General features: G+C 36.1%; 1 long non-coding RNA gene across 1 annotated transcript; it reads left to right on the plus strand.

Moving 5' to 3' along the window:
* The first annotated feature begins 10,357 nt into the window (after positions 1-10,357).
* On the plus strand, positions 10,358-11,742 carry LOC141533055 (uncharacterized). The gene is made up of 3 exons (XR_012480168.1): positions 10,358-10,764; positions 10,867-11,141; positions 11,226-11,742. It is a non-coding gene; the product is annotated as an uncharacterized LOC141533055 (long non-coding RNA).
* Positions 11,743-13,335: the final 1,593 nt, after the last annotated feature.

Here is a 13,335-nt window from a genome sequence, read left to right on the forward strand (position 1 = left end):
TATGCTTTCCCGCCATTTAACTCATTTTACAGGTTATGTTTATGCTTTCCCACCATTTAACTTATGATTTCAGGTTATGTTAAACTTCTTGTGCGTCATCTATCATAACTGCGCAGTTTCTATTTTTAGATTATGAGTCATACTATTCTAGAATTTTTCCAACTGCGCAGTAGATGACGTCATTACCTTGCTATCAAAGCAGCGCGCCGCGAGCATACTTCATCGAAGTGAAGTACGAGTAAAGTACCATAGTGTTATGTGTTAGGAAATATCAAGCTTTTGAAATCTGCTGTTCTGAAACTGTTTTCTGAAGCCTGCTACCAGCTGTTGAAATCTGCTACCTCGTGCTGGAATCTGCTACTTGAAATCTGCTGAAGAAATCTCAATCATGGCACCGTACCGTAAACACCCTGTTACCGATACAATGCATGAAATTGAGAGATCAACAACTTTCAAGCGTGTCAAAGTTGAAGATAAAACTCCAAGCCCGTTGATGTTCAAGAGGATGTGTGAACTTGAGGTTGGAAAAACTTACAAGCTAACTGGGATTAGAACGGTTATGACAGATCATGGACTCAACGTTGAAATCGATCTGGAAAACCACTTTTCAACGTTCTTCCCTGCTACCACCAACCAGAAATATCTCAACAATCCTGATATGATATTTAAAATGAAATTTTTAATCTTATGCAATACTTTAAATCGACACTACATTGGGGCCAATTATAATAAATTTAAGCTTATTAATCACTCTGGGAAAACAATTACAGAAATTGTGAGAGAATTGTGTTTTGATATGTGCACTTAACTTTTATTCTAAATAATTGTTTTATACTTAACTTTTATACTAAATAATTTTTTATACTTATTCTAGTAAGGTTTGTAATTAAAAAACATTAAATTACAAAAACATTGTTATTTATTTACTATTTTTAATTACATTGTAATTTATTTACTATTTTTAATTACATTAAGTTTATTTACTATTTTTAATTACATTAAGTTTATTGATTAGTATAGGATCAATAATGTTATTGATTTGTTGTATTCGTCGACGAAATCGTTCTCCGTCTCTTGCTGCTTGTTCCCATGGTCCTTTCCTCGCTTGTCTGGATGCAAAGTCCCATACATACATGTAATGTATGGTGGGTTTCGGATCAAACTGTACCATTAAGTAAGTTTTCTTACAGTGCTGCTGATGGGATTGTACTCAATTATTCGGTCGTGAATTATCAAGCAGTAAGCAGCAGTTTGATTTGGAAACTGTGCTGACGATTCAAACTCCAGACGTATATCCACAGGTCCAGACTTGATTGACTCGTTCTGCTTGGAACAGTCAATTATATACAGAGGTGCTGGACTTAGAAATTTTTTTCTTAGCCAATAGCGGTTCAGCTTCTTTCCCATAGTAAGCACTTTGAAAATTTGTGTACATATCATACATCAAGGCATACTGATTATGCACAATGTTGAGGTTCAAATTTCCATATGGATAACTCTGAGAGTTCAAGAACAGCTTAATGTCTCTTATGCTACAGTGATCAAACTCGCTTGCGTTTTGATTCGATTGATTCTTTCTTGCTGTTTGGAATCCAAGGATAACAAAACGAGGTTTCTCAAGCTGATTTGTTGTTTTGATTACCCAAATACGCTTGTTGGTAGCTGGCAGCAGTGGATACTCATACAATTCCCAAGTCCGGAAACTGATTGGAATAGCTGGGTCGGAGGTTATGTAATTCAACACCTCGATTTTTTGCTTGTCAGACATTGTTATATACGGTACAATCCACTCAATTTTTTGAATCGTAATTGAAACATTTTCATTCTCAACGGTAACAACATAAGCATTTTGATCAGTATTTGATCTGATCAGTATCAATTCATGCTTGGCATTCACGATAATTCGTTGATAATCTTCAGCAAATCCAAGAATGAAACTCAGCGGTACTGAGACATCAAAGTAACCGCTATTATCAGTCAGCTTGTTGTCATCTTCATTAACAATCCAACCAGCATTTTCCAGAATATTTTGTTGTCCCGGACTCAGAGAAGCGTATCCTTTCATAACACTGGTGATACCAACATTCTTACATCTATCGATTTCTACACCATTGAGTTCATAACGTATCTCTTCAAACATATGACAAACAGCCATGTTGACCATCTTCGTAGTAGCACTTACAGCAGTACCATCAGCTTTCCTCATTCTTCCATAAAAATGTAATGTGCTCTTGCTTGGGAGCAAGCACAGATCTTGATGTTGAACAGCAATCCTGATTTCATCACTGTTGTTGAATGTTGATGATGCATATGGTAAGTGTGAATGAGCTTCACAGTGTGCAATAGACTCATCGAAAATAATTGATTTTTTTATATCTAAGATTTCCGCCATGGTATCACACAAGCAAGACAACAAAAATTTATTTTTATCTTGTGAATTTTCCACGTAATTTTAGTCCTAGACTTTTTAGGAACTCTGCGTTTTGACGTGTCAACACTTTCAGAGCTCGATGATGACTGATAATCTTTGGACATCCTGCAATCCTTTTATACCCGTTACCAGTCTTTGTCTCATATACGATATCCATTACAGACTTTTTATATGCAGTCTTATCGTTATAGTCTCGCCACGGAAATTTGCTATTCTCCCGTCCTGATCAACAATGCGGAGCCTCAAGTTGTGTATTGCTCGTACGGCGACTGGTAGGTAAATGATGTTTGTTGGCACTTCCACTATCTTATATCCTGCTGGAACCCTCGGGAAAAATTCATGGATTGTGTGATTCTTCTCACCATTGATGTACGATCCAGTAGTTATATTGCACTCGACTCTCAGAGCATTGATTTTCAATATTTTGACTGGTAAATCAGATTTATGTGCTGTGTTAGGTTCAAGAACGCGGTTGCTAAATCCAAGTAATGATCCAATGGAATCTTCAGGCTCAAAATTTATATATTGATCACATCTTATTTCACTTCTCAACTCATTGTTGTTTGCTTTTAAAGTGAAACTTAGTTCAGGTAATGTCTTGTTTATATAAGTTTCAATATCTTTAATTACATAACTCCCTGTTGGTATAGTTATGTCTTGAAATCTCTTGATTGTACTTCTTTTGGATCTTTTTGATGACACATAAAATTTATTAGCACCAACATCAATATTTGGTATTGAATTAAATGTCAGGAGCTTAACGAGTCCAAGTACATAATTTTTTGTTGGTGATAGCTCAATCGGCGGAAAATAATTTGCCTCCAGTATGGAGGAGTTTCCGGATAGTGTCAAGGTGAATGACTCTGCCATGACTGACGCTTGTTGTCCCGACTCACTTCAATTTATAGTTGTCCAGCCAGGAATTTTAAGCACAAATGTCCACATATGATTGTATCAAAGTCTTGATATCCTTTATGATTGTACTTTACGCTACCTACATCGAGATATTTCATCAAGTCTTGTGGAGGTTGTAGATTACCAAAACTGTCAAAGTAAATTACTTGATTATGATTCTTCTTGTATGCAACCCAGTGAGTTCCAGATCCAAGTTTATCATCTAAATTTATTATTGCTGATTCGTTTGTCTTTGGTCCAGATTTTGGTAAATCATTTCTCATAAAAACTCCTCGAAAATTTGGAATTTTAAGCAGCTTGACATATTTTAATAAGTCGATGTTAGTCAGTGCTCGATGTGGTAGCTCTACTGGTTTTTTGACTTCTTGCAGCCAGCTCCTTCTGGGTATTGTTTCAGATAAAGTCCCATACCACTGCGGTAAGGTTTGAGGTATAATCCTCTACCTACAGCTATTTCCTCCATCTTCAAGTTGTTACGCTTCTTTTCAGCTAATTGATTTTTGGCTGCGCTGGCATCGTTCACAGCTTTTGCAACACCTGCAGCTCCACCTGTTAGAGCACCAACCGCTGATAACCCTGCAAACAGGGGAATCAAGAATGGAAGTACTCCACCAATCTTTGATGGAACTGGTAGAATACGAGGCAATCGAACGTTTTTCTTCCCACCAACTTTCTTGACAGCTTTGCGGGCACCTCCAAGAGCTGTTTTAACTGGATCTCCACCAGGCTGCATTGACTTTTTAGCTTCATCAACAATCTGTCTCAGAGCAACATCCTTCTTCTTGGTTGTCTTTCTTTTGACTGTCTTACGCTTCATTGTTTTTCTTTTAATTGTCTTACGCTTTGTAATAGGTTTTTCTTTTTTAAGACCCATACCGAAACGTCTTTTCAACTTCATGATTTTATTCACACTCCAAGCAGCAGCTTTTTCACCAATAGTAGCGTCCCTCGCTTGAAATCGTTGCCACGCTTTCTCAGCAAGAATTTTATCAGCCTCGTGACGGGCTTCCAAATTTTCACGATTTTTCGAGTAAGCTATATCGTGTTCCTTACACGCAGAGTCCAAAGGATTTATGCCTGGATCACCTCGAGCTAACCTTTTGGCTAACTTTGTTCCCGGACCACAATACTGATATCCTGGTATGTGAAGTTCAAGTGGAAGCTTATTGATTATGTAGTTGAATAAACCTTCACCACGTCTGCTCTCAGACATGTCACATCAAAGACTGACATGCTAATCTATATAAGCTGGTATATATACCCCTTGAGCTCAGAATCTAATCAGCAGTCATGGGCAGCAAATCAAGAGCTCAATTGCCAGTTATCAATTTTGATCAAATTGTTCAAGGGACCGGTGTGAAACTCAAACGACACGGTGCATTACTTCCCAACAGTATCCGTGCAGTGTTTTGCGGACCATCAAACTGTGGAAAGACCAACGCTCTACTGTCTCTTATTGTACATCCAAACGGTTTGAGGTTTGAGAATATATATCTTTACTCAAAGTCTCTTAACCAACCAAAGTATCAGTTCCTGGAGACGCTGCTTAAACAGATTGATGGTATTGGATTCTTCACATTCAGTGAACATGAAGCTGTAATCTAGCCTGAAGATGCTAAACCTAACTCCCTGATGATATTTGATGATGTTGCTTGTGAAAAACAAGATCACATCAAGGCTTTTTTCTGCATGGGTCGACACAAGGATGTAGACAGCTTTTATCTCTGTCAAACTTATACACGAATACCGAAGCATCTGATTAGAGATAATGCAAACTTTCTCGTGCTATTCCGTCAAGATGAAATGAATCTGAAGCATATTTATAATGATCATGTCAATACAGACATGTCGTACAACTCATTCAGAGATTTATGCTCGGCATGTTGGAATAAATATGGGTTTGTGGTAATAGATAAAGACAGTGAATTGAACAGTGGTAGGTATCGCAAAGGATTCGACTGCTTCATTAGTATAAATTGAGGTACTTTAGAGTGTGATAGTCATACATGCTGTAGACGTTAACCTGTCAACATGAAGCCTGAAGAAATATCAAAGCAGAAAGATATTCTGCATCAGATATCTCAAGCCAGCAATGCCATCCGACGGAAGCACAAGATGTTGAAGTTGGGTAAAGATACAGCTGAGAAAGCTATGGAGGAAATGTTCAAGCCTATTGTGACACCACTCCAGAGTATAGTTGAATCTTCAAAGTTGGAAGGGAAAAATATTAAAAAAGAAGAAAAACCACAGGTTCAAAAACAAGAGGTTGAAAAATCTCTGTATGATGATCCAGAAGTATACAACAGTTTAATAACAGATGATGAAAGTTCATTTGATAATACAGCACTTGCTATTACTCAGCCACCACCATCAACAAGTACTCCAGCTCGTAGAAATCCTCTTCTCACTAATTATCTACAACGTTTAAGTAAAAAACATAAAGATAATGATATGAGATATGGTGTACGCAGAAAACGCGGTGAAATGCATATGGGTGATTCACCTATTTCATTTGCAAATGATACAATAACTGTCAAAGAAAAAAATTATCCAATAACTCCTGGGTTGTTGGAATTATTATTTAGAAAATCACCAGAGGATGCACTCATCACCCCAGATGATAAGAAAAAGTACTTGGACATAATTCAACATACCAACGCTCATAGGAAAAATTATGACCCAAATCGTACTATTTATGAAGATACAACAATCAAGTTCAATAAATACATTGCTGATTTTATCACCAAGTTCGGTAGAGGGTTACCAAAATATATGATTGCAAGAAAACAGAGATTACCAATGGACTATGTTTACTGGGATGATCCAAATGAACTAGTTGATCGTTTGCGACTACTTATGGCATCTCAAGCTGCTGAAAATCCAAGTCACACGAATGAAATCATGTCAATTATTGAAGAGCTTAGGGAGGTTGGAGTTATATATTAAAAGCTTCTGAAAAATTAAATCATTCACACGCTGACAGTCAAAGTGTTCACAACCATGAGCATCGATATATTTGGACGTCCACTGGACAATAACTTAGGTCAACGAGGGCCAGCTGGTAGAGGTTTCAATGTAACTTCTGATGGAAACTATAACATTGAGAATAAAAGGCTGTGCAATCTCGGTAATCCTTCAAATGAACATGATGCGGCGACAGTGCAGTTTGTACTGAGACAGATGTCTGAACTGAATAAAAGTATAGACAGTGAACAGAAAGAGATTATTTCACATTTACACTCTGAAATAGTAATACTGACGGCTGCTGTGGGAAATTTGCAGACATCTATTGAGGAAGTTAAAGCAATACTTTCCTCTCACCAAAATAATATCAAATATCTCACTGAGAAACTCAATGAACGACAAAAAGACAGTGATAGCTAATGAGCTTCACAAACCGGCTCGCAGAAACTATAAACGTCGTCATGTTGACATCCGAGGACTCGACGAGACTTGGCAAGCTGACTTGGTTGAGATGATTCCATATGCGACAGTCAATAAAGGACACAAGTATCTGCTTACAATCATAGATATATTTTCTAAATATGCCTAGGCAGTTCCAATTAAATCAAAAGGTGGTGTAGATGTCACTAGTGCTATGAAGTCTGTACTCCAGCAAGGTCGTGTACCTAAGAATCTCCATGTTGATCAGGGTAAAGAGTTTTACAACAAAGAATTTAAAGATCTGATGAAGCAGCACAAGATAAATCTGTATTCAACATTCAGTAATCTCAAAGCATCCATATGTGAACGTTTCAATAGAACACTCAAGACTAAAATGTGGCGAGAATTCACAGCTCGTTGCAGCTACAAGTGGACCGATATACTTGATGACTTGGTGAATACTTACAACAACACTAAACATCGCACTATCAAAATGAAACCTGTTGATGTTACCGCTGCTCAGGAGAAACAACTATTGGAAAACATATATCAACCACTGCAAGTCAAATCACAACAGAAGAAGTTTAAAGTTGGAGACAAAGTCCGAATCAGCAAGTACAAGCATGTGTTTGACAAGGGATACACACCAAACTGGACAACAGAAATCTTCACAATCAATTCGGTGCAGAACACGAATCCAACGACGTACAAGCTCGTGGACTATCAGGATCAACCAATTGAAGGAGGATTTTACAATGAAGAACTCAGCAAAGTCAAATATCCAGATGTATATCTTGTTGAAAAAGTAATTAGAAAACGTGGAAATAAATACTATGTTAAATGGCTAGGATTTAATACTAAGCATAATAGTTGGATAAATAAATCTAATATGTAAAACACAAATTATATATTGTTTTTATTTACAAACCTTAAAACTATATTTACATTGTTTTTTAATATTACTAATTTTACAGTAATTTTTGCTTCTTATTATCATTATTATTATCTTGCACAATCTTTCTTTTCTTAAAAACTAGTGGCCCCTTGTAACCCCATGGTAGGGTATCAGTGCTAGCCTCAATAAGTTGACGTTTATCATCACCCCAACTGAGAGCAAGTTTCTCCTGCTTTATTGTGTGTACTTGATAATTTTTAATTTTTATCATGTACTGCTCTTTTCTTAATAATACGTTTTCAAACAGACATCGTTTGAAGTCATCAAACGTGATTGTCTTCAAGGTAGATCCTCCGATACCCTTTGCCCGTTTCTTGATCCTATTCAGGATCCTTCTCAGGATTGTGAATCTCGAAGGCGTAGAGCTTGGCTCTGAGACCCACAAACTCGGACATGATTTTTCCATTGTTCTCATCCTTCATAAGCCCCAGGACCTTTTTATTTGCTAACGGCATGTTGAAGACATTTTGGGGTGGGTAATCAGAGGTATCAAACCTTGAGATATCACGTTTGATGTCTTCGTATACGTTCGGTACATTAAATTGGTAAATAAGACTATCTGTATCGGTATACAATAATTTAGATGTCGTTTCATAATTTTTCATTACATAATTATAATGGAAATCGTAGATAAAAGTCTTGGATAAATCTAAGATACTAAAGCCTACATAGATTGGCTTGTTAAAAACAACTCTAGCTTTTTTCATTTCAATTATGACTATATCCTCATCAAATACAGTTACGCTGTGGAAGGTTGGCTTACAAATCAAGTCTGATACCTGATAACGCCCCGCCCACTTTGTTCTTAACCAAACTTCTTTGTATTTACGAACATTCTCCATTGTCTTTCCGAAAACCGCGTTGTTCATCAACTTGTAAAAATTTTTCTCAAAATCATTTTTCGCTATTTTTCGACAATCAGTATTTTTATCAATGTATGATTTGAGCCAGTCTGATTGTTCAAATTTCAAGACAATGTGTATTTTCTTAAGTTCTAAGCCTAAATCTAAACATTGTTTCAAATTCTTATAATGTATTACATAATTAGTCTTATCATACAGAGTTGTTGTTAATTTTTGTTGTTTGCTGCCAGGTGGTATAAAATGTTCAGGGCAGAGAGGCAAATCTTTGTGTAGATCATGTAATTTCTGAGGATAGTGTAGGTCTACTTCAAGGATGTAGCCTACACTTTCATCATCATTGAAAAACTGATCTACATTATCTACATTTTCAACCCATTCAAATTTACCCTGGGGTAAAGACATACTCATCGCTGCGCCATACAAATTATTTACATCGTAGTACATCAGGTATGTTTCGGGGTTGTTTGAATCAAAATCTTTGCCCATATACCGGTTGTTAGCTTCAGCATGTCTATTAGCACACATCGATACCCCACCACGAACACCCTTTACAATGAAAAGAAGTATCTCAGGATCAGTTAACAGTTCAAGTTCTACTTCAGTATGCTTCAACATTGCAAAGTTTGAAAGACCTGGTGCTGTATAAAAATGTATGGCATCAAGATTGTATGTTTTGAAACAACTCAATCTAAAATTTTCAAACACGTCAGCTAAAAGAAGTACATCTGTTTTCAAATATAAATCTGAGTATTGTTATGTCCAAGGGCGTTTTTAGAGCGGTAGCGTAAACGGTGGAGGTTTGGACTAACAATTTAAAGAATACACAACGGAGGTTTTAATTCCGTTGTTTTAATTATTTATGTGGGACGTTTTCGAAGTACGAATTTACCACGCCTTCGTTTGAGACTGTTCACGGATTTATTGAGAGTAGATATACTTACTGTTACGGGAACTTTATTGATGGTCAGATCCGTGATTTTAGGGCAGCTGTTAGTGCCTGTTCCTTGATTGGGCCCTTTGGTTGGTTTTCGCAGCGGATGGAGTAGGGTGGATTTGGGCTGCTTATATTACGGGCTTCTTATTTTATGAAATGACTTGTTGGAAACTGATTTCACTTTAATTGAGATTTATTTTTATAAACATTAAAACTTACACTTTCACAATTTGAATTTTTTTTAAAGAATTTAATTTAATGAATTTTAGTAATTTAAATGAGCTAACGTCCTCCAGTCCCCCGTAGGGTAAAGTGCGCAAATTTAGCTTTTTAGTGGTATTTTATTTAAACTTACTGCCCGGATTCTCGCCTAAGTGCAGAGCAAATTAGAATTCTGAGATTCCGGTTCTCTAGATATTTAGAACTAATAACTAATACGTGGCCTGCTGGTTGAACCGAGTCTGAACTCGTCTTAAGTGCAGCGCAAATTAAGATGAGTGACTTTTACAAGGCACGGGTCCGTCAATTAAACGCGGAAGTCGAATTAATTGCTCAAAGACCAATACGTGGCCTGCCAGTTGAACCAAGTCTGAACTCGTCCTAAGTGCAGAGCAAATTAAGATGAGTGACTTTTACAAGGCACGGGTCCGTCAACTAAACGCGGAAGTCGAATTACTTGATCAAAGACAAGGCGTTGGCTGTTGATCGCCTTTTTAAATACTCGCGGTGCTGAGATTGCAGAAGTCCCCGCTAGTCAACCAGCAGTCGCGTAGCTTATATTTTATTGTGGCTTTCGCGCATGGAGAAGTCTTCCATCTGCGCGGGTGATTTAAATTTAAAGAAAAATTTTGGTGGACATAACATTCCCCGGAAAAGCGAGAAGCTAGTATAGTTTTTCGGTTTTCCTATGGCCACCTTCCCCATAAGCGAGAGCCACTTACAAATTTTGATTTAACTTAATATAATTTGTTATAATGAAAAGAGTAACAGTAGGAGTCATCTAGTGCTTGTAATTAAGTTTAATTCATATTTTAATTTTGCAATGCATTGCATTGTACGTGTTTTGCTGACAAATGAAAAATTTTTTTTTTTTTTTTTTTTTTTTTTTTTGCTTGCTTCTCGAGTTCGCGTAGTCGGGTTGAGTGTTAGTGTACTTCAAACCGTGGGCTGTTGTAAGGATATTCTCCTCAAAAAAAAGTATAAAAATATGTATACTTGTGAGGTGAATTTTGAAGGCTATGGTACCTGGTACCAGATGGTTCTAATGATGTATGGGGAGAGGGTAAGTAAAGCATTATTTTAAAATTGATAACGAAAATTTGTATATAGAAAAATAAAAATTATTTAATATTTTTTTTTATAAAAAATTTTTTTTTTTTTTCAGGATTTGAGAAGGGCGATTCGTCTCTTAGCGGGGTTGGCTCGTCCTATCCATCCGAGAGAGGCCTTATTTTCGGCTTCATGCCTGGTGACCCTGTTTGGCTCTCTGCTTCCCGAGGTCGTGGATGCAGTTGTCTTCTTCGCGTTCCAGGACCTAGCGATGGTAGCTGAGGTTCAGGACTTTGAAGAAGTGCTTGCCCCCAACCACGAGGACATCGATCGGTTAAGGATCGCCTTGATCGAGACGGTCTTTAATGGTTTGGTCGCCATGGGATAGAGGTATGTTGCGTGATGCTTCATAGTTATTATTTAGAAAAAAAACTTTAGGATTTAATTGTTTTTCCCCTTTTTTTTTTTTTGCAGGCCAGGCGTGTCGGGTGACATCGCTTCCGCCGAGAGCTGGACGCCTTCTCTTTTCTTTTTTTTTTTTTTTTTATTTTTATGTGAAAACTTATGTAAAAGAAATATAAAAATTCTTTTTTTTTTTTCTTTTTGAAAAATAAAGATTATTTCTTTTTATTTCGTATTGTTTTCTCATTTTTGTTTCCTGTACTTTCTCCCTTTTTTTTTTTCAAAATTAATCCTATTTAGAAAAAAAAGGTAAGTAGAGTTTAACGGTATTTTAATAATTGATTAATAAAATAGTTAACTATAGTAATTTAGTTAGATAATTTAGGTTTAGGTAGTGAGGAAAATTTCTTAAAGGTTTAGTTTAGAAGAGTGTGAGAGAGAGAGAGAGAAGTGTATTCGTAATTATATGTGTATACGTGTATTATATGTATACCCATGCGGTAACGCGGTTGTGGGCGTGGCTTGCCGAGAGGCGGTTGCGATGAAGCGGGCGTCGATAAGCTACTCCGCTGGACTTAATAGCTCGTTACGTTTAACGCTAGAAGCCTCTTCTAGTTCTCTTTTCCTATTTTATTTTTGATTATTAAATACTAAACTTTTAAGTTAATCGTTTTGAATTATAAAAAGAAAAATTTTTGAAGAAATTTTGTATGAGTGACGTTAGCTCTGAAATAGAATTTTCATATAAAACGAAGTAAGAATTTTGTATATGGAAATTGTTGGGTGTATATATTTAATAGTTAAATATTTAATAGTTTGACATAATAATAGATAATAATATGACTAAACATGATAATTGGTTACATATAGGTGATATGAATTTTAAATAGTGTATAATTGGGTTCTTAATATAAGTTTTATATGGATTTAATATTGAATGTAATTAACTAATTGAATAATTGGATAGTATATAGAAAAATAAAATTCTTAATGTATGATATAGTGATAGTAAAATGGAAAAGGAAAATTTTATGTTAAATTTATATTATATATAAAGAAAAGCGAGAAAAAAATTTTCAATTGAGGTTTTGAGCTGTTTCCACTCGTCCCCTCAAGGCCGGAGGTAAATTTATCTTCGGTCTTGTGAGTTTTATGGTCGCAAAAAAATTTTGTAAAATAAGAAAAAAATTTTGTAGATTAAGAGAAAATTGTTTTACATTTTACTATCTCTTTCTCTTAGAAATATTGATGTGAAAACCGTTGACTCGTTTTTGGCTATTTTAAAATTTCATAAGGCAAAATGTCATTGGAAGATTTTTATTATTAATGGTTTACTTTATCAATTTTCGGTTTTCCCCAAAATGAGCCATCGGTTTTATGATTAACAATTCTTTAATGTTGATCTTATTTTCCACGATGATGATGTTCGGTTTGTCTAGATCGGTGATTTGTAGTCTTTTAGTCGGAATGTTTTCGACTTCTTTGGTTTCTCGTTGTTCTCGGGCGCTTCTTCAGTCGTTGTTTGCTTACTCGGTGAGCTTCCTTCTTCGTTGGTTTCAGATTTCTCTGGGAGTGATTCATTGACTTTCGACGGTGATGTCGTTTTTTCTTTTGTTGTTTTCACTTCTATAACGACTGGCTTTTCGATTATTTTGTTGTTCTGTCGTGTTTTTAGTAGGCATCGACGAATGAGCTTTTGTATTGCGAACCCGCTTATAATGATCGATAATATTCCGATTGTTGATACCGATCCGATGGTTATTTTCTTATTTATTTCTTCATTTTGGTGATCTAGTGCTATTAATGACATTTTTTCTTCATTTTCTTCTAGCCCTTGACCCCAAGGTTCGAATTTGTCGATGATTGTAGCTGGGTTTGAAAGTTTTGTTAGTAGATTGGGATTTTCGTTGTTAAATATGATACTCGAGTTTAACGTTTCGAGAGATAGATTGAAACTTGGTGCGATAATTTCTATGTTTGTTGATTCTCTAGCTGTTCCTCGGACTTTATATTGGTTGCAGTTTGCTTGGCATCCTTGTTGTAGGTGTATTAGTCCGATTCCGTTGATTATGGTGTTTCCGTTAGTTAGTTCTGGGCATTTCCACTGGATGTTTTCTTCTTTACACGTTGAGTATGCCCACGTGTTTTTCTCGTTCATTTTTATCCAAGTTAGTTTACATTT

The sequence above is a fragment of the Cotesia typhae genome, unplaced genomic scaffold (genome assembly GCF_013202065.1).
Source record: "Cotesia typhae breed Kobodo isofemale line unplaced genomic scaffold, CoteBio_Ctyphae contig_81, whole genome shotgun sequence".
Classification (NCBI taxonomy): domain Eukaryota; kingdom Metazoa; phylum Arthropoda; class Insecta; order Hymenoptera; family Braconidae; genus Cotesia; species Cotesia typhae.